Raw genomic sequence first — 20,906 nt, 5'->3', positions numbered from 1 at the left:
AGATAGAGAGAACAGTGAAAGGAAGCCAAAAGTGAAGTATACTTCTAAAAAATGTAAATTGCACCCAAAAGCATAAGATACCTAAGAATAAACCTAACCAAAGAGGGAAAGGATCTATACCCTAAAAACTACAGAACACTTCTGAAAGAAATTGAGGAAGACACAAAGAGATGGAAAAGTATTCCATGCTCATGGATTGGAAGAATTAATATTGTGAAAATGTCAATGTTACCCAGGGCAATTTGCACATTTAATGCAATCCCTATCAAAATACCATAGACTTTCTTCAGAGAGTTGAAACAAATCATCTTCAGATTTGTATGGAATCAGAAAAGACCCCAAATAGTCAGGGGAATATTAAAAAAGAAAACAATAGCTGGGGGCATCATAATGCCAGATTTCAGGTTATACTACAAAGCTGTGGTCATCAGGACAGTTTGGTACTGGCACAAAAACAGACACATATATCAATGGAACAGAATAGAGAATCCAGAAGTGGACCCTCAACTTTATGGTCAACTAATATTCGACAAAGCAGGAAAGACTATCCACTGGAAAAAGACACTCTCTTCAATAAATGGTGCTGGGAAAATTGGATATCCACAGGCAAAAGATTGAAACTAGACCATTTTCTTACACCATACTCAAAGATAAACTCAAAATGGATGAAAGATCTAAATGTGAGACAGGATTCCATTGAAATCCTAGAGGAGAACACAGGCAAACCCTTTGTGAACTTGGCCACAGTAACTTCTTGCAAGATACATCCATGAAGGCAAGAGAAACAAAAGCAAAAATAAGTGGGAAATATCAGAAAGGGAGACAGAACATGAAAGACTCCTAACTCTGGGAAACGAACTAGGGGTGGTGGAAGGGGAGGTCGGGGGGGGCGGTGGGGGTGACTGGGTGATGGGCACTGAGGTGGACACTTGATGGGATGTGCACTGGGTGTTATTATATATGTTGGCAAATTGAACACCAATAAAAAGTAAATTTATAAAAATAAAAAAAATGAACTATTGAGTCTTCATCAAGATAAGAAGCTTTTGCACAGCAAAAGAAACAGTCGACAAAACTAAAAGACAACCTACAGAATGGGAGAAGATATTTGCAAATGATGTATCAGAAAAAGGACTAGTATCCAAGATCTGTAAAGAACTTATTAAACTCAACACCAAAGAAACAAACAATCCAATCATGAAATGGGCAAAAGACATGAACAGAAATCTCACAGAGAAAGACATAGACATGGCCAACAAGCACATGAGAAAATGTTCCGCATCACTGGCCATCAGGGAAATACAAATAAAAACCAAAACGAGATACCCCCTGCACCAGTGAGAATGAGGAAAATTAACAAAGCAGAAAAGAACAAATTTTGGAGAGGATGTGGAGAAAGGGGAACAGTCTTGAACTGTTGGTGGGAACGTGAACTGGTACAGCCACTCTGAAAAACTGTGTGGAGGTTCCTCAAAGAGTTAAAAATAGATTTGGCCTACCTCCCAGCAATTGAACTACTGGGGATTTACCCCAAAGATACAGATGCAGTGAATGCTAGGACACCTGCAACCCGATGTTTATAGCAGCAATGTCCCCAATAGCCAAACTGAGGAAGGAGCCTCGGTGTCCATTGAAAGATGAATGGATAAAGAAGCTGTGGTTTATGTATACAATGGAATATTCCTCAGCCATTAGAAACGACAAAACCCACCATTCACTTCGACGTGGATGGAACTGGAGGGTATTATGCTGAGTGAAATAAGTCAATCGGAGAAGGACAAACATTATATGGTCTCATTCATTTGGGGAATATAAAAAATAGTGAAAGGGAATAAAGGGGAAAGGAGAAAAATGAATGAGAAATATCAGAAAGGGAGACAGAACATGAGAGACTCCTAACTCTGGGAAATGAACAAGGGGTTGTAGAAAGGGAGGTGGGCAGGGGATGGCAGTGACTCGGTGACAGGCATTTAGGGGGCACTTGATGGGATGAACACTGGGTGTTATTCTATATGTTGGCAAATTGAACACCAATAAAAAATAAATAAAAAACAAGCAAACAAACAAAAAATATAAAATAAATAAAAAACATAAAATATAAATGTAAAAAATGAAAATTACAATCTAAAAACAAAGAGTTGATAAAATAAGATACTAGTTGAAAAGGGAAAGAAGAAAAAAGAAATGGAAAATTTTAAATTGAAAGATACATGTATCATGAGAAAGAACCTCCACTTCTGTATGCTATTTTCCCCTATCCTGGATTTTTATGGTCTTGTAGAGTCTGTTAATTTGTTGTGCAGACTTCCAGTTTATCTTCTGGGAGAGGGGTCTTCTGTGCTGCTTCTCAAGTATCTTTGCCTTGGTAGAGTCACACTGCCCCTTGCCAGGGGACCAGGCTCACTGTAAGCTGGTCTTGAGTGTGGCTTTTATTTCCTGAAGGCTTTCTGCACTGAATCCAAACAAAAATGACAGAGTTCACATCCCCATCCCCAGAGCTGAAAGATCGCAGTCCCCTGTCTTCAGCAAACTCTCAGGGATACATGGTTCTTACTTTTGCATGTGCCACAGTACACAGACTCCTGCAGTGCATGCCCACACCAGTCCTCCCTGGGGGAAGTCGGAATGTCCCACCCCACTGCTCTCTGCACGACGCTGACACTGAGAGTGGCCACTGGAATGCCCCCATAGCTGCTCCATCCCTCCTAAGGGAAGGTGGAGGGCCTCCTGGTATTGTCTTTTACATGGTCCCTTGCCATGAGAGCTATTGGTCAGTTGCTCCTGGACATGCTCTGCCCCTACTATGGGATGGCCAAGGGTCCTTGCATTCCAGTCCTATGCAGATTCCCTAGGTGGAGGGTGGTTACTGAATCCAGCAGGTCTCCAGCTCAGTGTCTATGGTACCAAGTTGAGGGCTCCCTCTTGGGCTCACCAATCCCAACCAGTTTCTCCTTTCCAGTGCCTGGGAATTCCACCAGCTCAGGCACTCCCTTTAATTCTGAGACCCCACTGAGATGCCACTGTCCCACCTAGAATTCTCCCGTTTCACCACCTGAGCACCTTTTAGGCATGATGTCTCTCATTGGAGAGATTTCTAAGGGTTCTTCATTTTGTCCTCCAGGGGAATACCACTTTCCAGTAGTCAGTTTACAGAGGCTCCCTGCCCCTGCCATTTTTCTTCTGATATCTCCCCTCAGATTCACTTCTCCACACTTCATACCTTGCAAAAAGTGGTCACTTTTTTATTTGTACAGTTCCAGATATTCTTTTCTTATACCACAGGTTGAATTCATGGGTGCTCAGAATGCTTTGATAGTTATCTAAGTAAATTCAAGGGACGGGATAAAGCGAGGTCCTCCACTCTTCTGCTGTTTAGCCTCTCCTCCTGATACAGCGTATATAATTCTCTCTCTCTTGTTTTTTTTTATTTTGATGCTTTAAATGTTTTCCTTTGCATTGTTTTCCAGCTCACTGATTCGTTCTGTTTCATCCATTCTGCTGCTGAAACTTTCTAGTGTATTTTTCAGTTCAGTTATAACTTCTGTTTAGAATTTTATTATATTTTCTACATTACTGTCTAAGTTCTTCCTGGGGGCAAGATGGCAGAAAAGTAGGGTCCCCAAGTCACCTGTACCCATCAACCTACCTAGATAACTTTCAAATCATCCTGAAAACCTAAAAATTCAACCTGAGATTTAAAGAGACAACAGCTGGAATGCTAAAGTGAGAAGAGTTCATGCTTCTACCAAGGTAGGAAGATGGGAAAAAAGAAATAAAAAAGCATCCAATGGGGAGGGGCCCCCACGAGGAGCAGGGCTAAGGCCGGGCAGCCAGAGCCCCCAGGACAGGAAAGTCCAGTCCCAGAGAAGCAGGAACTTTATCAATCTTCCCCGACAGAAAGGCACTCACAGGGAACTCAGGCAGGATCTCAGGAGGGGTAGTGATGCCCTCAGGCTCCCAGGGTCACTAACAGAGGAGATGTGCCCCCAGGAAGAGCGTGCGGCACACTGTGGGCCGAGCTCCCTAAAGGGCTGGAACGTGCGCCCACTGGGCCAGGGAGCAGCTCAGGCGGCGACTCAGGTGGTGGCTCTGCACAGAGGGGACTGCCCTGTCCCGGGACTGCAATTCCAGTGGCACAGGCCCCAGAGCCGAAGGCACCGGGGGACAGAGCCCAAGTTCCAGCACTCCCCCCGGGACAGGCGGAGGCCGCAAGAACACAGGGTAGCAAGACGCTCCTGCCAGCGGGTGCCCCCAAGCTGTGCAGATCAGATTCCCCCTCCCCCAGAGCATCCAGGTCCCTGCGGACTGGGAGCTGGGGTAGTTACTGCTGGAGCTGACTCTAGGGCTGGAGAGCTGGCCGCGGCCACTGTTGTTATTCCTCCTGGTGTCACCTTGTACCAGGGTTTGAGCCGACCGCCAGGGAGCAGGGGCCTCACAGGAAAAATGGCTCCCACTGAAAGGTGCACTTGGCATGGGGCAGGGCAGCTCCACCAGATGCAAACACATGAGAATCAAAAGCAGGCCCCTCACCCAGAAAACCAGCTGGAAGGGCAGGGTAACAGCAAGTTCTTGACCAAGCAGTGCTGGAAAGTTCCCGGGGAAGTCTAGGGACTTACAGTATATAGAATCAGAGGATACCCCTCAGTGTTTATTTGTTTTTTATTTGTTTCGCCCCCTTTTTTTCTTTTTCTCTTTTTCTCATTTATCCAGTACAACGTATTTTCAGCCACTCTGCACTGAGCAAAATGACTAGAAGGAAGAACTCACCACAAAAGAAATTATCAGAAACAGTCCTCTCACCCATAGAGTGACAGAATTCGGATTACAATTTAGTGTCAGAAACCTAGTTCAGAAGCACAATTATAAAGCTACTGGTGGCTCTGGAAAAAAAGCATAAAGGATTCAAGAGATTTCATGATTGCAGAATTTAGATCTAATCAGGCCGAAATTAAAAATCAATTAAATGAGATGCAATCCAAACTGGAGGTCCTAACAACAAGGGTTAACGAAATAAAAGAACAAGTGAGTGACATAGAAAACAAGCTGATGGCAAGGAAGGAAGCTGAGGAAAAAAGAGAAAAGCAAAAGATCATGAGGAAAGGTTAAGGGAAATAAATGACAGCCTCAGAATGAAAAATCTACATTTAATTGGGGTTCCCGAGGGCGCCAAAAGGGACAGAGGACCAGAAAGTGTATTTGAACAAATCATAGCTGAGAAGTTCCCTAACTTGGGAAGAGAAACAGGCATTCAGATCCAGGAGATACAGAAATCCCCCCCTAAAATCAATAAAAACCGCTCAACACCTCGACATTTAATAGTGAAACTTGCAAACACCAAAGATGAAGAGAAGATCCTTAAGCAGCAAGAGACAAGAGATCCTTAAGTTTTATGGGGAGAAGTATTAGGTTAAGAGCAGACCTCTCCACAGAGACCTGGCAGGCCAGAAAGGGCTGGCAGGATATACTCAGGGTCCTAAATGAGAAGAACATGTAGCCGAGAATACTTTATCCAGCAAGGCTCTCATTCAGAACAGAAGGAGAGATAAAGAGCTTCCAAGATAGGCAGGAACTGAAAGAATATGTGACCTCCAAACCAGCTCTTCAAGAAATGTTAAGGGGGACTCTGTAAAAGAAAGGGGAAGTCCAAGGAAACAATCCACGAAAACGGGACTGAAAGGTATTATGATGACACAAAATTCGTATCTTTCAATAATAACTCTGCACATGAATGAGTTTAATGATCCTATCAAAATGTGCAGGGTTTCATACTGGATAAAAAAGCAAGGCCCATCTATTTGCTGTCTATAAGAGACTCATTTAGACAGAACGACACCTACAGCCTAAAAATAAAATGGAAAAAATTTACCATTCAAATGGTCCTCAGAAGAAAGCAGGGGTAGCTATTCTTATATCAGCTAAATTAAAGTTTATCCCAAAGACTGTAGTAAGAGATGAAGAGAGACACTATATCATACTTAAAGGATCTACCCAACAAGAGGACCTAACAACCATGAATATTTATGCCCTGAATGCTGGAGCTGCCAAGTAAATCAATCAATTAATAACCAAAGTTAAGATATACTTATATAATAATAAGCTTACACTTGGAGACTTGAACACAGTGCTTTCTACAACCGATAGATCTTCTAAGCACAACATCTCCAAAGAAACAAGAACTTTAAATGATAAACTGGACCAAACATTATATGTTCTCATTCATTTGGGGAATATAAATAATAGTGAAAAGGAATATAAGGTAAGAGAGAGGAAATGTGTGGGAAATGTCAGAAAGGGAGACAGAACATAAAGACTCCTAACTCTGGGAAATGAACTAGGGGTGGTGGAAGAGGAGGAGGGCGGGGGTGGGAGTGAATGGGTGACAGGCACTGAGGGAGGCACTTGATGGGATGAGAACTGGGTGTTATTCTGTATGTTGGCAAATGGAACACCAATAAAAAATAAATTTATTATAAAAAAAAGAAAAAAATAAACTGGACCAGATGGATTTCACAGATATTTACAGAACTTTAGATCCAAGCCCAACTGAAAATACATTCTTCTCAAATGCCCATGGAACTTTCTCCAGAATAGACCACATATTGGGTTACAAATCAAGTCTTAACTGATACCAAAAGATTGGGATCATCCCCTGCATATTTTCAGTCCATAATGTTTTGAAACTAGAACTAAACCACAAGAAGTTAGGAAGGATTTCAAACACGTGGAGGTTAAAGACCATCCTGCTGAAAGATGAATGGGTCAACCAGGAAATTAGAGTAGAATTAAAAAGTTTCATGGAAAATAATGAGAATGAAGATACAATGCTAAAAATCTTTGGGATACAGCAAAAGCAGTCCTGAGGGGGAAATACATCGCATACAAGCATCAATCCAAAAACTAGAAAGAACTCAAATAGAAAAGCTAAATTTACAGTTAAAGGAGCTGGGGAAGGAACAGCAAATAAAACCTTCACCCAGCGGAAGAAGAGAATTAATAAATATTGGAGCAGAACCCAATGAAATAGAGACCAGAACTGTGGAACAGATCAACAAAACAAGGAGTTTGTGCTTTGAAAGAATTAATAAGATAGATAAATCATTAGCTAGCCTTATTATAAAGAAGAGAGAAAAGACTCAAATTAATAAAATCATGAATGTGAAAGGAGAGATCACCACCAATACCAAGGAAATACAAACGATTTTAAAAACTTATTATGAGCAGAAATATGCCAATAAATTAGGCAATCTAGAAGAAATGGACACATTTCTGGAAAACCACAAACTACCAAAACTGCAACAAGAAGAAATAGAAAACCTGAACAGGCTAATAACCAGGGAGGAAATTGAAGCAGTCATCAAAAACCTCCCAAGAAACAAAAGTCCAGGGCCAAATGGCTTCCCAGGAGAATGTTATCAAACGTTTAAGGAAGAAACAATACCTATTCTACTAAAGCTGTTCCAAAATATAGAAAGAGATGGATACTTCCAAACTTGTTCTATGAGGACAGCATCACCTTAATTCCAAAACTGGACAAAGATCCCACCCAAAAGAAGATTATAGACCAATATCTCTGTTGAACACAGATGCAAAAATTCTCAACAAGATACTAGCCAATAGGATCGAACACTGCATTAAGAAGATTGTTCACCATGACCAAGTGGGATTTATCCCCAGGATGACAAGGCTGGTCCAACACTCATAAAGCAATCAACATGGTAGATCACATCAACAAGAGAAAAAACAAGAACAATATGATTTTCTCAAGAGATGCAGAGAAAGCATTTGATGAAATATAGCATCCATTCCTGATCAAAACTCTTCAGAGTGTAGGGATAGAGGGAACATTCCTCAGCATCTTAAAAGCCATGTATGAAAAGCCCACAGCAAATATCATTCTCAATGAGGAAACACTGGGAACCTTTCCCCTAAGATCAGGAACAAGACAGGGATGTCCACTCTCACCACTGCTATTCAACATAGTACAAGATGTCCTCGCCTAGGCAATCAGGCAACAAAAAAAAAAAAATAAAAGGCATTCAAGTTGGCAAAGAAGAACCAAACTCTCCCTCATCACAGATGACATGATACTGTATGTAGAAAACCCAAAAGGCTCCACCCCAAGATTGCTAGAACTCATACAGCATTTCGGCAGTGTGGCAGGATCCAAAATCAATGCCCAGAAGTCAGTGGGATTTCTATACACTAACAATGAGACTGAAGAAAGAGAAATTAAGGAGTCAATCCCTTTTACAATTGCACCCAAAAGCATAAGGTACCTAGGAATAAACCTAACCAAAGAGGTAAAAGATTCTATACCCTAAAAACTATAGAACACTTCTGAAAGAAATTGAGGAAGACACAAAGAGATGGAAAAATATTCCATGCTCATGGATTGGAAGAATTAATATTGTGAAAATGTCAATGTTACCCAGGGCAATTTGCACATTTAATGCAATCCCTATCAAAATACCATGGACTTTCTTCAAAGTTGAAACAAATTATCTTAAGATTTGCGTGGAATCAGAAAAGACCCCGAATAGCGTGGGGAATATTAAAAAAGAAAACCATAGCCGGGGGCATCACAATGCCAGATTTCAGGTTTTACTACAAAGCTGTGATCATCAAGACGGTGTGGTACTGGCACAAAACAGACACATAGATTAATGGAACAGAATAGAGAATCCAGAAGTGGATCCTCAACTTTTGGTCAACTAATAGTATTCAACAAAGCAGGAAAGATTATCTACTGGAAAAAGGACAGTCTCTTCATTAAATGATGCTGGGAAAATTGAACATCCACATGCAGAAGAATGAAACTAGACCACTCTCTTACACCATACACTTAGATAAACTCAAAATGGATGAAAGATCTAAATGTGAGACAAGATTCCATCAAAATCCTAGAGGAGAACACAGGCAACACCCTTTTTGAACTTGGCCACAAGTTTCAAGATACATCCATGAAGGCAAGAGAAACAAAGCAAAAATGAATTATTGGGACTTCATCAAGATAAAATCTGCACAGCAAAAGAAAGAGTCAACAAAACTAAAAGACAACCTACAGAATGGGAGAAGATATTTCCAAATGACGTATCAGATAAAGGGCTAGTATCCAAGATCTATAAAGAACTTATTAAACTCAACACCCAAGAAACAAACAATCCAGTCATGAAATGGTCAAAAGCATGAACAGAATTCTCACAGAGAAAGACATACACATGCCCAACACGCACATGAGAAAATGCTCCGCATAATTTGCCATCAGAGAAATACAAATCAAAATGACAATGAGATCCCACCTCACACCAGTGGGAATGGGGAAAATTAACAAGACAGGAAACCACAAATGTTGGAGAGGATGTGGAGAAAGGGGAACCCTCCTGCACTGTTGGTGGGAATGTGAACTGGTGCAGCCACTCTGGAAAACTGTGTGGAGGTTCCTCAAAGAGTTAAAAATAGACCTGCCCTACGACCCAGCAATTGCACTGCTGGGGATTTACCCCAAAGATGCAGATGCCGTGAAACGTCAGGACACCTGCACCCCAATGTTTATAGCAGCAATGTCCACAATAGCCAAACTGTAGAAAGAGCCTCGGTGTTCATGGAAAGATGAATGGATAAAGAAGATGCGGTTTATGTATACAATGGAATATTCCTCAGCCATTAGAAACGACAAATACCCACCTTCGCTTCGACATGAATGGAACTGGAGGGTATTATGTTGAGTGAAACAATTCAATCAGCGAACGACAAACAGTATCTGGCCTCATTCATTTGGGGAGTATAAAAAGTAATGAAAGGGAATGAAGGGAAAGGAGTGAAAATATTAGTGAGGGTGACAAATCTTTGAGAGGCACCTAATTCTGAGAAACTAACTATGGGTAGTGGAAAGGGAGATGGGTGTGGGGTTGGGGTGACTTAGTGATGGGCACTGAGGTGGGCTTTTGGCTAGATGATCACTGGATATTATGCTATATGTTGTCGAATTGAACTCCAATAAAGAAATAGAAAAAATAAAACAATGTTTTTGGCTAGAGCTTCATGTTTCATATATATATATATATATATATATATATATATGTTCCTCCTGTATTCACCCATTCTTCCCCTGAGATTGGTTAGCATCTTTAGGGCTATTAGTCTGAACTCTTTATCAAGTAGGTTGCTTAACTCTGTTTCATTAAGGTCTTTTCTGGGATTTCCTGTGTTCTTTGGTTTAGGACATATTCCTCTGTCTCCTCGTTTTGTTTCTCACTCTTGGCTGGTCTGTATATATTAGGTGAAGTCACTACCTTTTTAGTTTTGAAAGAATTGTTTTGTGTACAGGTTTTTCTACATGGGCTAGAGTGCAATATCCCCTGATCACTGGAGCCAGGCACTCTGTGTGGGCTGTGTATGCTTGCCTGCTATGATGGGGCCACACTTGCACAGGGAAGTCAGGGCTTGGGACACCTGTCTGGCCATTTTCATACTTGGCTACTGCACAGGTAGAGCAGGATTTAGATCATCACCTTGTCTGCTGCATGGCTTGGGAAGGGTTCAGGGCACTCTCCTAGCCCTTCTGTTTACATATCAAATGCTGAACAATGGGGCGGGACTCCAAATGCATACCCATCCTGGTTGCAGATAGCTCTCTGTGCTGAGTGGATGAAATTTGTCCTCCAATGCTATCAGGCTAAAAGGGAAGGCACCAAAAAAAAAAAAAAATGTCACCTGCGGGGTGCTCTTTCCATAGCAAGTTAGAATGAGGTTGCAAAAATAGCATCAACCAGTGCTTCCATTCCTGGATAACGTCCCTTCAGGTTCCTGCCTCTCTAGCAGCTGCTTTAAAATTAGTAATTGGTCCCCCTTGCTTATGAACTAGGGATTGCTTTTGCTTGGATTACAGGGTGAGTGGGTTTGCATACAAGCCCTTTAATATTGGATATCCATTCTTTATTGTTCTATAGTTCTCCTGGTTTTCATCACCATAGATTTCTAAAAGTGGACATTTTGTCATCTTGTATTTCCAGTGTTGGACTCTAGGGTCTGGGTGCCTGATATGGGGTACAATCCCTTCACCCCTTGAGGGAGAGTTCTCTATTTTTCCCCAAAATTTGGGATTACTGCATCTGGGGTATAGTTTTCGCAAGTCTGTTGCTGTCTCTCTTCTATCCTTCTGGATGCCTCTCTTTTGTCTTTTGTTGTGAAGGCAGTGTATCTAATTCTCAGACCTTTCTCAAATCTATTTGAGCTATCTCAAAGCTCAGACCTTTCTCTCTGAGCTATTCCATACATATCTGTAAATTTGTTATGTCTGTGGGAGGAGGTGTATTAAGGTCTTCCTGTGCCAACATTTTCTCTCTTTTTTATTTATCTATTTATTTTTTTTAATTGGAGTTCAATTTGCCAACATATAGCATAACGCCCAGTGCGCTCATCCCATCAAGTGCGCCCCTAAGTGCCCGTCACCCAGTCACCCCCACCCCCTGCCCACCTCCCTTTCTACCACCCCTTGTTCATTTCCCAGAGTTAGGAGTCTCTCATGTTCTGTCTCCCTTTCTGATATTTCCCACTCATTTTTTCTCCTTTCCCCTTTATTCCCTTTCACTATTTTTTATATTCCCCAAATGAATGAGGCCATATAATGTTTGTCCCTCTCCGATTGACTTATTTCACTCAGCATAATACCCTCCAGTTCCATCCACGTTGAAGCAAATGGTGGGTATTTGTTGTTTCTAATGGCTGAGGAATATTCCATTGTATACATAGACCACATCTTCTTTATCCATTCATCTTTCGATGGACACCGAGGCTCCTTCCACAGTTTTGTGCCAACATATACTTGTGTGTGTGTGTGTGTGTGTGCCAACATTTTCAACACATTTCTTCTTTAGTTTTGATAGTTTTCACTGATAGATTATTCTTGGTTAATAGTGGGTATTTTTTTTTTCTTTTTTTTTTTAAGTACTTTGAATAAATACGCTTGCTCCCTTTGTGCCTGAAAAGCTAATGATGTTAAATCTAATGAATATTCTTATAGAAGATCCATTGTATTTAATGAATTGCTTTTCTCTTTCCTTTTTGAAGATTTCTTTCTTTGTTTTTATTTTGGACAATTTGATTATAATGTGTTTCAATGTAGCTTTGTTCAGATTTACTTCAGTTGGAGTTCTTTAATTTTTTTTTATTTGTATGTCCATTACTTTGCTCAGATTTTGGAAATTTTCGGCCACTACTTTGTCAAATAAGCTAATCCCCTTTCTAGGATCCCACAGGCATATATTAGTTCACTTAACTGGTGTTCGCTAAGGTCCTTAGGCTTTTTAAAATTCTCTTAATTTTTTGGTCTTTTGCACCTTTGGTTTCATAATTTCAAATGATGTATCTTCTAGTTCACAGACTTTCTCTTACCTTTCAGGTCTGTTGTTAAACCCTCTATTTAATTTTTCACTTTAGTTACCATATGCATACATATATACATATACATATAGAAAGAGAGAGGGTGGTTTTATTATTTTGGAGACAGAGAGAGAGAGAGAGAATGCAAGCAGGGTGTGGGGGAGCAGAGGAAGAGAGAGAGAAAATCTTAAGCAGGCATCATGTCCAGTGCAGAGGCCAACATAAGACTCAGTATCACAACCCTGAGATCATGACCTGAGCCAAAATCAAGAGTTGGACACTTACCCATCTGAGCCACCCAAGTGACCCCAAGTTATTATATTTTTCAGTTCCAGAATTTGTTTGGTTGTTTTCTAAAAGTTCCTTTCTCTTTGTCAATATGCTCATTTTGTTCATGTATCATTTTCCTGATTTCACTTGATTGTGTATCTACATTTTCTTTTAGTTCATTGAGCATCTTTATGACAGCTATTAAAGATTCTCTATCAGGCAATTCAAAGATAACGCTTTCCTTTAGGGTTAGTTCTAGGGTTTTATGTTGGTCTTTTAATTGGGTCATGTTTCCCTGTTTCTTTGTATAGCTTCTTTTTTTTTTTGGCTGGAATTTGGGCAGTTGAAAAAACAAGCATCATCTCATTCTATGCGACTGGCTTTTTTCAGGAGATCTCCACCAATCAACCTCATGGGAGGTTTTAGGGCTTCTCAAAAATGTTGTGATATCTTCCTCCCCCTGGCGTTGGTATTTAGAACTGCCTGTTTGCCTTTGGTTTGGGCGGCTTTCAGACTGGCTTCCCATTAGGGCTCTTTTATCAGCTTAAATGTAATTTTCGCTGTATTTGATTTGTTTTTGAATTTTATCTTAATGCATATGGATCCATATATTGAATTTTATTACAGTTTACTAAAATTTTATTTAAAATTTACTAAACAATTGGAAAAAACAGGATCTTTTTATTCTATTTTCCCACTTTTACTTTGTCAAGTCATGTGATTTGTCTATTTGTCTATTGTGGTTTTGAACAGGATTAGGGTTTTTATCCATTAATTATATTTTTCTGGGTTGTTTTTCAACTTTTACATAGATTTTTAGGCTTTTTCTTTTCAGTTTTCTCCTCTTTCATTATCATCAGGTATTATTATTATCAGGTATTTGGGGAACCAAATACCTGTCACATTGACAGCTTCAAACTCTAAGGTGTCTCTTTATTCAGAGACATTCATTTCCTTTTTTGTTTGATTAATTAGAATGTTTTTTGTGTTTTGTTATTAGAAAATAATTTCACCAATCATTTCTGATAGATTCTTTACTAATTTTAGAAATTCGTTTTATTTCTGTTTTATTTTTATCAAGAATGGAGTTCAGCTTTATCTGTTGCCATTATCAAGCATTCTTATGTTTCTATTTTTAAAAAAATATTTATTTTAGAGAGAGAGAGATAGTGAGTGATGGAGGGGGTAGTAACAGAGGTACAGGGAGAGGGAGAGAATCTCCAGCAGCCTCTGTGCTGAGCACACAGCCTGATTCAGGGCTTGATGAAAGTATTCTTTTTCCAGATTCAAAGCCAAGTTTTTTTTTTTCCTGAGAGCTTATAAACAAATATTACTTTAAAAATGTAATAGAACTCTTCAAGTAGTTTGTTAGTTCCCCATGTGTAAGGCTCTATGTAGCAGCTGGGGGCCCTAGGTCAGGGAAAATTCCAATAAACGAATGTGATTATACTTTCCTTCAATGAAACTTCAAGTGATGAACTGTCTCTCATGTTACTTTCTGTTACTTGTAGCAAGTAGAAGACAAGGAAATTTAATTCCTGCTTGAGACTGCAAAATTTGAGGAACAGTTTTTGTGAGCACAGCCAACTTTGACATATCTTTATTAATGATACATATTTGTCTACTAATATTTCTTATCAATTGTGATCTTAATGAAGAACATCATATAAGCATTGAGTGTGTTGTGAATGACAATATTAGATTGATCTGAAGGGCAAAGTTATTGTAACACTTGGTTCCTTAAACTTCTTGGGAAAATATGGCAGATTGTGAATAAATCTATTACATTCAGACATTATTAACATTACCAACTTTTCTAACATGCTGTCTTTTACTTATTGTTTTATAGGATATCTTTGTATAATGGATGCTATTTATTTGAAATTATTTTGGCATTTCTTTTCCCATAATTCATGACATTTTTTGTTTTCCAGTAGTTTTAAAAATTCAATTAAAATTGTTAATCCCTTTAAGATTTGCCTTTTCTATGTGTTGTTTAATGAAGTTTTCTAATCAGTAGCACAGTATTCTCCTATAAAGATTTCTGTATTTTTTCTATTCAAATTCTGCTACTCACATTCTAATCTTTTTCAATCTTCAAAATATTTCTTATATGTCAAAGATGAGGATTTTTTATGAATGGCTTTTAAAAATGTATTTCCTTTTGAAGAAAGACAGTATTCCACACATCAGATTTTCAAATTGAAAATATTTATAAAAGCCCATTCTCTCTCTTTCCATGTAACATGTATGTGTATATATGTAACATGTATGTGTATATATGTGTGCATGTATAAAATAGGTTTTAAGAGGAACCTAGGAAACATACCCATTTTCCTGGGCTGTGAATAAATTATAGATAGGGAAAGAATTACAAAATATTCACACATGCACACAGACACACATGCGTGCATATACTCTGAATAGAAAGAAACCAAATGAAACAAAGAGAAATAGGTAGACGCTAAGATATTGAGAGACATTTCCACACACATATAGAAATAGTAGAATAAATGAAGAAAAACATGAAGAGGGAAAACTCAAAGTTGATGGCAAATGTTATAGGAGATTATTGAGGGCTTAAGTGGGCTACAACTGTGTAATACCATGCCACACACTGAATCTACAGCTTCAATCTGGGTTTTTATCTGTGATTAATTTGGAATTTAGATGAAATTACTGGCTTAGAAAAGTTGTTCCTAAGTATGAATCCATTACTTTTCAAAATTTGAAGTTTATTTTTAAGAATAATCTTTAAGAAGATATATGATTCCATTAATTTAAAGAGTATATGCAACTGATATGTTATTGAACACTGCATTTGAAACAAATGATGTACTCTATATGTTGGTTAATTGAATGTAAATGAAATTTTTTAAAAAGAAACAATAAAGAGTATGAATATAGGTGAATTCATAACTAAGATCTTAGTACTACAGCTTAATTTATTTTTCTCCTTTATTTGCTCTTCATTTCCAAATCGTCTTTTATAGGTTATTTCTTCTGACTTTATTGACAAATAAAAGTTGCATATATTTAATTGCATATATTTAAGGGTACAATGATATGATTTGATATACATTGTAAAATGATGGCCAGGGATCCCTGGGTGGCGCAGCGGTTTGGCGCCTGCCTTTGGCCCAGGGCGCGATCCTGGAGACCTGGGATCGAATCCCACATCAGGCTCCCGGTGCATGGAGCCTGCTTCTCCCTCCGCCTGTGTCTCTGCCCCTCTCTCTCTCTCTCTCTGTGACTATCATAAAAAAATAAATTTAAAAAAAAATGATGGCCATAGTCAAACTAATTAACATGTCCATCACCTCCCATAGTTACCTTTCTCTTGTTTCAGTTATAAGATGAATAAATTCCGTAGATCTAATGTACAGCATGGTGGCAATAGTTAATAATAAAGATTTGAACACTTGATACATGGCTGTATTCTCACCACATTTTATTATTAAGTTTAACATGCAGGTATCTATGCTCTGTGATACCAAACCAGAAGTAAAACAAAACAAAAAAAATAATCTTTCATTTATAGACTGACATAATTCTAGCAAAGTAAGTCTTCATCATTCTGTAATGTGTGAGTGTTGAAAATGATTTAATTTTCTGCAAAAGGTAAGATTTACCTGGAACAGTGGCTTTCAAACTTGTTGATTTCAGGACCCCTCCATAATCTTAAAATTTATCAAGGACCCCAAGGTGGTTTTGTTTATATGAGTTCTTGCTATTCATCTTTATCCATTAGGAATTAAAACAAAAAAGGATGTTTATACTCAAATTCGTTTTAAAGTGGCAATAAGCTAATCACCTTGCCATAAATGTCTATTTAGAAATAACTATTTCTGTCAAAGTAACAAAAATTAATGAAAAGAGTTATGTTTTTAAATATCTCTAATAAATCTCTTTAATATTTACTTTGAGAGAAAGCAGTAGGATGTTGTCTGGTTTGAATCACCAAACTTTTGTTGTGAGATCACCCATTATGCAGCTTGGAAAACTCTTTTCAGTAATGAAGAAAAAGCTAGAGTGAATAAAGCAAATAATATCTTATCATTATTATGAAAATAGTTTTGACCTTAATGCCCTGAAAATCTTCAGAGACCATCAGGAATCCCTGACTGCACTATGAGAACCAGTATCTTCTAGAATATCATCACCTTTGAGTTTTTGTCCTTTTCCACATAAAACGCTGGAGAGTTAAAGACCTAACCTCCATACCAGTCATGTGGTATTGGAGGGCCTCATTGAATCCTATCCTTTCTCTCTCATATTTTAATTAATGGTGATAACTCTAAGTGTTAACCAACTTAGAGAAAGTATCCTCACTCAGTATTTGCCATTAGAGCTGAAGTTTTAAAAATGGAATTTCCTCCCTATAGGATGATGAATAGAAAACATACCCATTTTCCTGGGCTGTCTTTGTTGGTACAGAGTCAATGATCTTTGACTTTCTGAGCAGCATCCCAAGTACTGAAATGCAGTGAACATTTTAAAAAATTATACACATGTAGTATTTTTAGAAGTGTATTTTTACTGAAGGGATGAGTTGAAATTTAAAATCTTCTAATAATTTCTCAGTTTTGTATTGACTTATAATCTGTTCTAAAATACATATATATAGGAATATGGCCCACCACCAAACATTAAACGACAATTAATTATGTTGCACATAGTACTTAATCAACTGGATATTGTCTTCAAATGAGCTTGGCATTTTTCTCTCACAAATAGAGTAAATATGGAAGCTTATTATCTTAACATCTTTGTATGTCAGAAACACTGAGTTATCTCTTAGCTGTATTCAGTCACCCTGTATTCATTCACTGCTTGATCTTTGTACAGAACTGTAGATCTACACTGGAGATCTTCGTACAGACTTGCTTATTGCCAATACAAACTAAATGTGATTGTAAACCTCAGGATGGCAGGCAAGTATCTGTTCACTTTGTGTTTGTTATATCTAGAATAGGACTATGAATGACTATAAATGATGAAAATATTTCTGCATGAGTTATGATATTTCCTGACATGCAGAGTGATGTACTCATAATGAATACATTTGCCTTAATGAGGAATACTTAAAGGCCATTTATCATATGGAAACTTGTTTCTGCAGTGTTACAAGCAAATGAATATTTGAACACAAAAAAATTATTCTAGCTCTGTGAGTGAATTCATCCTTTTGGGCTTCCTTATACCTGGGAAATTCAGATTGTCCTTTTTTCAATCTTCTGTGGGACTTGCATTCTGACACTGACTGGTAATCTGTGTAGTATCTGTGCTGTGAGGTAGGACCATCACCTAAAAACTCCAATGTACATCCTGCTGGCTGATTTCTCCTTCCTAGAGATCCGCTTTATCACCTCCACTGTCCCCCAAATGCTAGCCAACTTTCTCTCTGAGACCAGCACCATCTGCTTTTATGGCTGCTTCTTCCAGTTCTACTTCTTCTCCAAGGGCACTGCTGAGACCTTCTTCTTGCTTGCCATGGCCTTTGACAGGTTCCATTGCAGGCCCCTGCACTACCCCACTGTCATGACTGCTCAGTGCTACATCAGAATAGGACCCAGTGCTGGGTGTGTGGCTTCTCCTGTCTTTTCTCCGAGTTTACCTCATCTTCCGACTTCCTTTTTATGGCCCCAATACAATTGATCATTTTTTATGTGACCAAGGACCCCTTATGAAGCTGTCCTGTGTGCCAGGTCCTGCTACTGAGATCATCTGTGCTGTCTATAACTCAGTCCACATTTTCTCCACCTTCTTTTTTATTACCATCTCATACATTCTGGTGATTAAAGCTGTGCTCATGGTCCCTTCAGGAGATGGCAGGCACAAGGCCTTCTTCACATGTGGCTCCCATATGGCTGTGTTGTCCCTGTTCTGTGGCTCTGTCATCGCTGCATATGTAAGCCCTAGAGCAGACAATCCAGCATGGATTCAGAAAATTGTGCCTTTGTTCTATTCTACATTAACTCCGTTTTTCAACCCCTTGATCTATAGTTTCTGAAATAAGGAAGATTATCCAGGACTGTCAGATTTAGAGGCATGAAAAAAATTCAAAGTACTTTTGTGCACAACTGAAATACTGTGTGTGAAATAAATAATTGAAAACTTGGTATTCCATTGTATTAACTGAATTAAAAACATATTTTTTGGGGTGAGGAGGAACAGTCATTGTAAAAGAATGCTTATAAAGCTGACTGTATCCATCTCTTCATTTTTATTATTAGGGAAAATTATTAATAGTAAAGTCTTTCAAATTTAAATAAATATAAAGGAAAATGATCATTAAACTTTCTGACATTTAGATTTAATGCTATTTAAAATTCCACTGTTAATATCACACACACATGTGTACACACAGTCTGTCCTCTATTTTACATTTAAAATTTTCTCAAGTGAGTTAAAAGTTATGTATGCTGAATTTAGAAAACAACATTTAGATGTTAATTCTTATGTTGATACTAAAAACAGAGCAACATATATTCTATGAAAGGTGATTCATCATTTACCATAACTGCATTTCTTCCTACTTTCTCACCAGGTTTTAGTGAAAATACTTTTAATATTTAGACCCATATGGTTGCCATTTAATTTGCTTCCATTATGTATTTGCTTCTAAGAAGTCTCTTTGAAAAGAGCTCTATTTAGGATGAACCCTGCTTTACCTTTTCCTGATGTGCCATTTTTGCCTACTGTCAGTTAGGACTGACTAGCTGCCAGGTGCTGCTGCAGTTGCCAGAGTTATTCGATTTATCTCTAGTCACCGTCTCAAGAATATTATGTCTCACATTCTCAACTAGAATATTCCTTATCCTACAGAGAAAGCCCGAACACAGTAACTCTCCCTGTATCCTCTTCTCCCTTCTCAAATTCTGGCAACCACTTTCCATTTCTATGTATTTATGTATTCTGGACATCATATACATCAAATAATACAATATGTGGCCTTTTGTGACTGGCTTCTTTCCTTCACTTAGGATAATGTTTCCAAAGTAAACCAAGGTAAATGTTTACAGATAAACCACAAGGGTCCTTTATGTTCTAGCATGTATCAGTATTTCATTCCTTTTTATGGCTGGATAGCATTCCATCTGTTGGATATAAAGTATTTTCTTTGTCCATTCAACAGTTGGACATTTGAGTGGTTTCAGCTTTATGGCTGTTACTAGGATTGCAGCTGTGAATAGTCATAATCTTTATGTGAACATTTTTTCACTTCCCTAGGGTATATCCCTGTGAGCAGAACTGCTGGTTCATAAGTTAACTATAAATTGAACATTTTGAGAAACTGTGAGTATTTCCAAAGAGGCTACAACATTTTTATTTTTATACCCTCACTGTATGTAATGTGGTTTTCAACTTTCTGTGTATTTTCACCAATATTTGTTATTTTTTGTTTTTTTGGCTTTAGTCATCCTAGTAGGTGTGAAGTGATATTTTTTTATTCTCATCAGCATTTCCCCTAATGCTATTGGTCATTGTATCCTGTGCTTATTTTGGACACTTGCTTGCCTTCTTTAGGAAAATATGTATTCAAATCCTTTGAGCACTTTTAGATGGGGTTATCTCTCTTTTTATTGTTGAATATTAGAAGATATTAATAATATATTTTGGATATAAGTCGCTTACCAGTAATGTGTGTAATCTGAAATTATATTCTTCTAATCTTTAGGCTTTTTACTTTCTTGAATATATCCTTTGATATTTTGACTTTCTTTTGTACTTTTAAAATATATCTTTAGTGTATTTTTATTTAAATTCAGATTAGTTACTATATGGTGTATTATTAGCTTTAGGCTAGAAGTTCGTGATTCGTCAGTTGCATATACCACCCACTGCTCGTCATATCAAGTGTCCTCCTTAATGTTCATCACCCAATTACCCCAACCTCCCACCCACCTGCTCTCCAGAAACGTTTGTTTCCTAGAGTTAAGAGTCTCTTATGGTTTGGCTCTCTCTCTCTTTTCATCTTATTTTATTTCTCCTTCTTTTCCCCTGTGTTCATCTGTTTTGTTTCTTAAATTCCACATATGAGGGGGTGGGGGCAAGATGGCAGAAGAGTAGGGTCCCCAAGTCACCTGTCCCCACCAACTTACCTAGATAGCTTTCAAATCATCCTGAAAATCTATGAATTCGGTCTGAGATTTAAAGAGGGAACAGATGGATTGATACAGTGAGAAGAGTTTGCACTTCTAGCAAGGTAGGAAGACGGAAAAAACAATAATAAAGAAATAAAAAAGCATCCA

General features: G+C 38.3%; 1 pseudogene; it reads left to right on the top strand.

Annotated features, from left to right (window-relative positions):
* The first annotated feature begins 2,468 nt into the window (after positions 1-2,468).
* Positions 2,469-18,706, top strand: LOC112919826 (olfactory receptor 11H6-like; annotated as a pseudogene).
* Positions 18,707-20,906: the final 2,200 nt, after the last annotated feature.

The sequence above is a fragment of the Vulpes vulpes genome, chromosome 15 (assembly GCF_048418805.1).
Source record: "Vulpes vulpes isolate BD-2025 chromosome 15, VulVul3, whole genome shotgun sequence".
Taxonomy (NCBI): domain Eukaryota; kingdom Metazoa; phylum Chordata; class Mammalia; order Carnivora; family Canidae; genus Vulpes; species Vulpes vulpes.
This window is presented reverse-complemented; position numbering and strand designations above follow the sequence as displayed.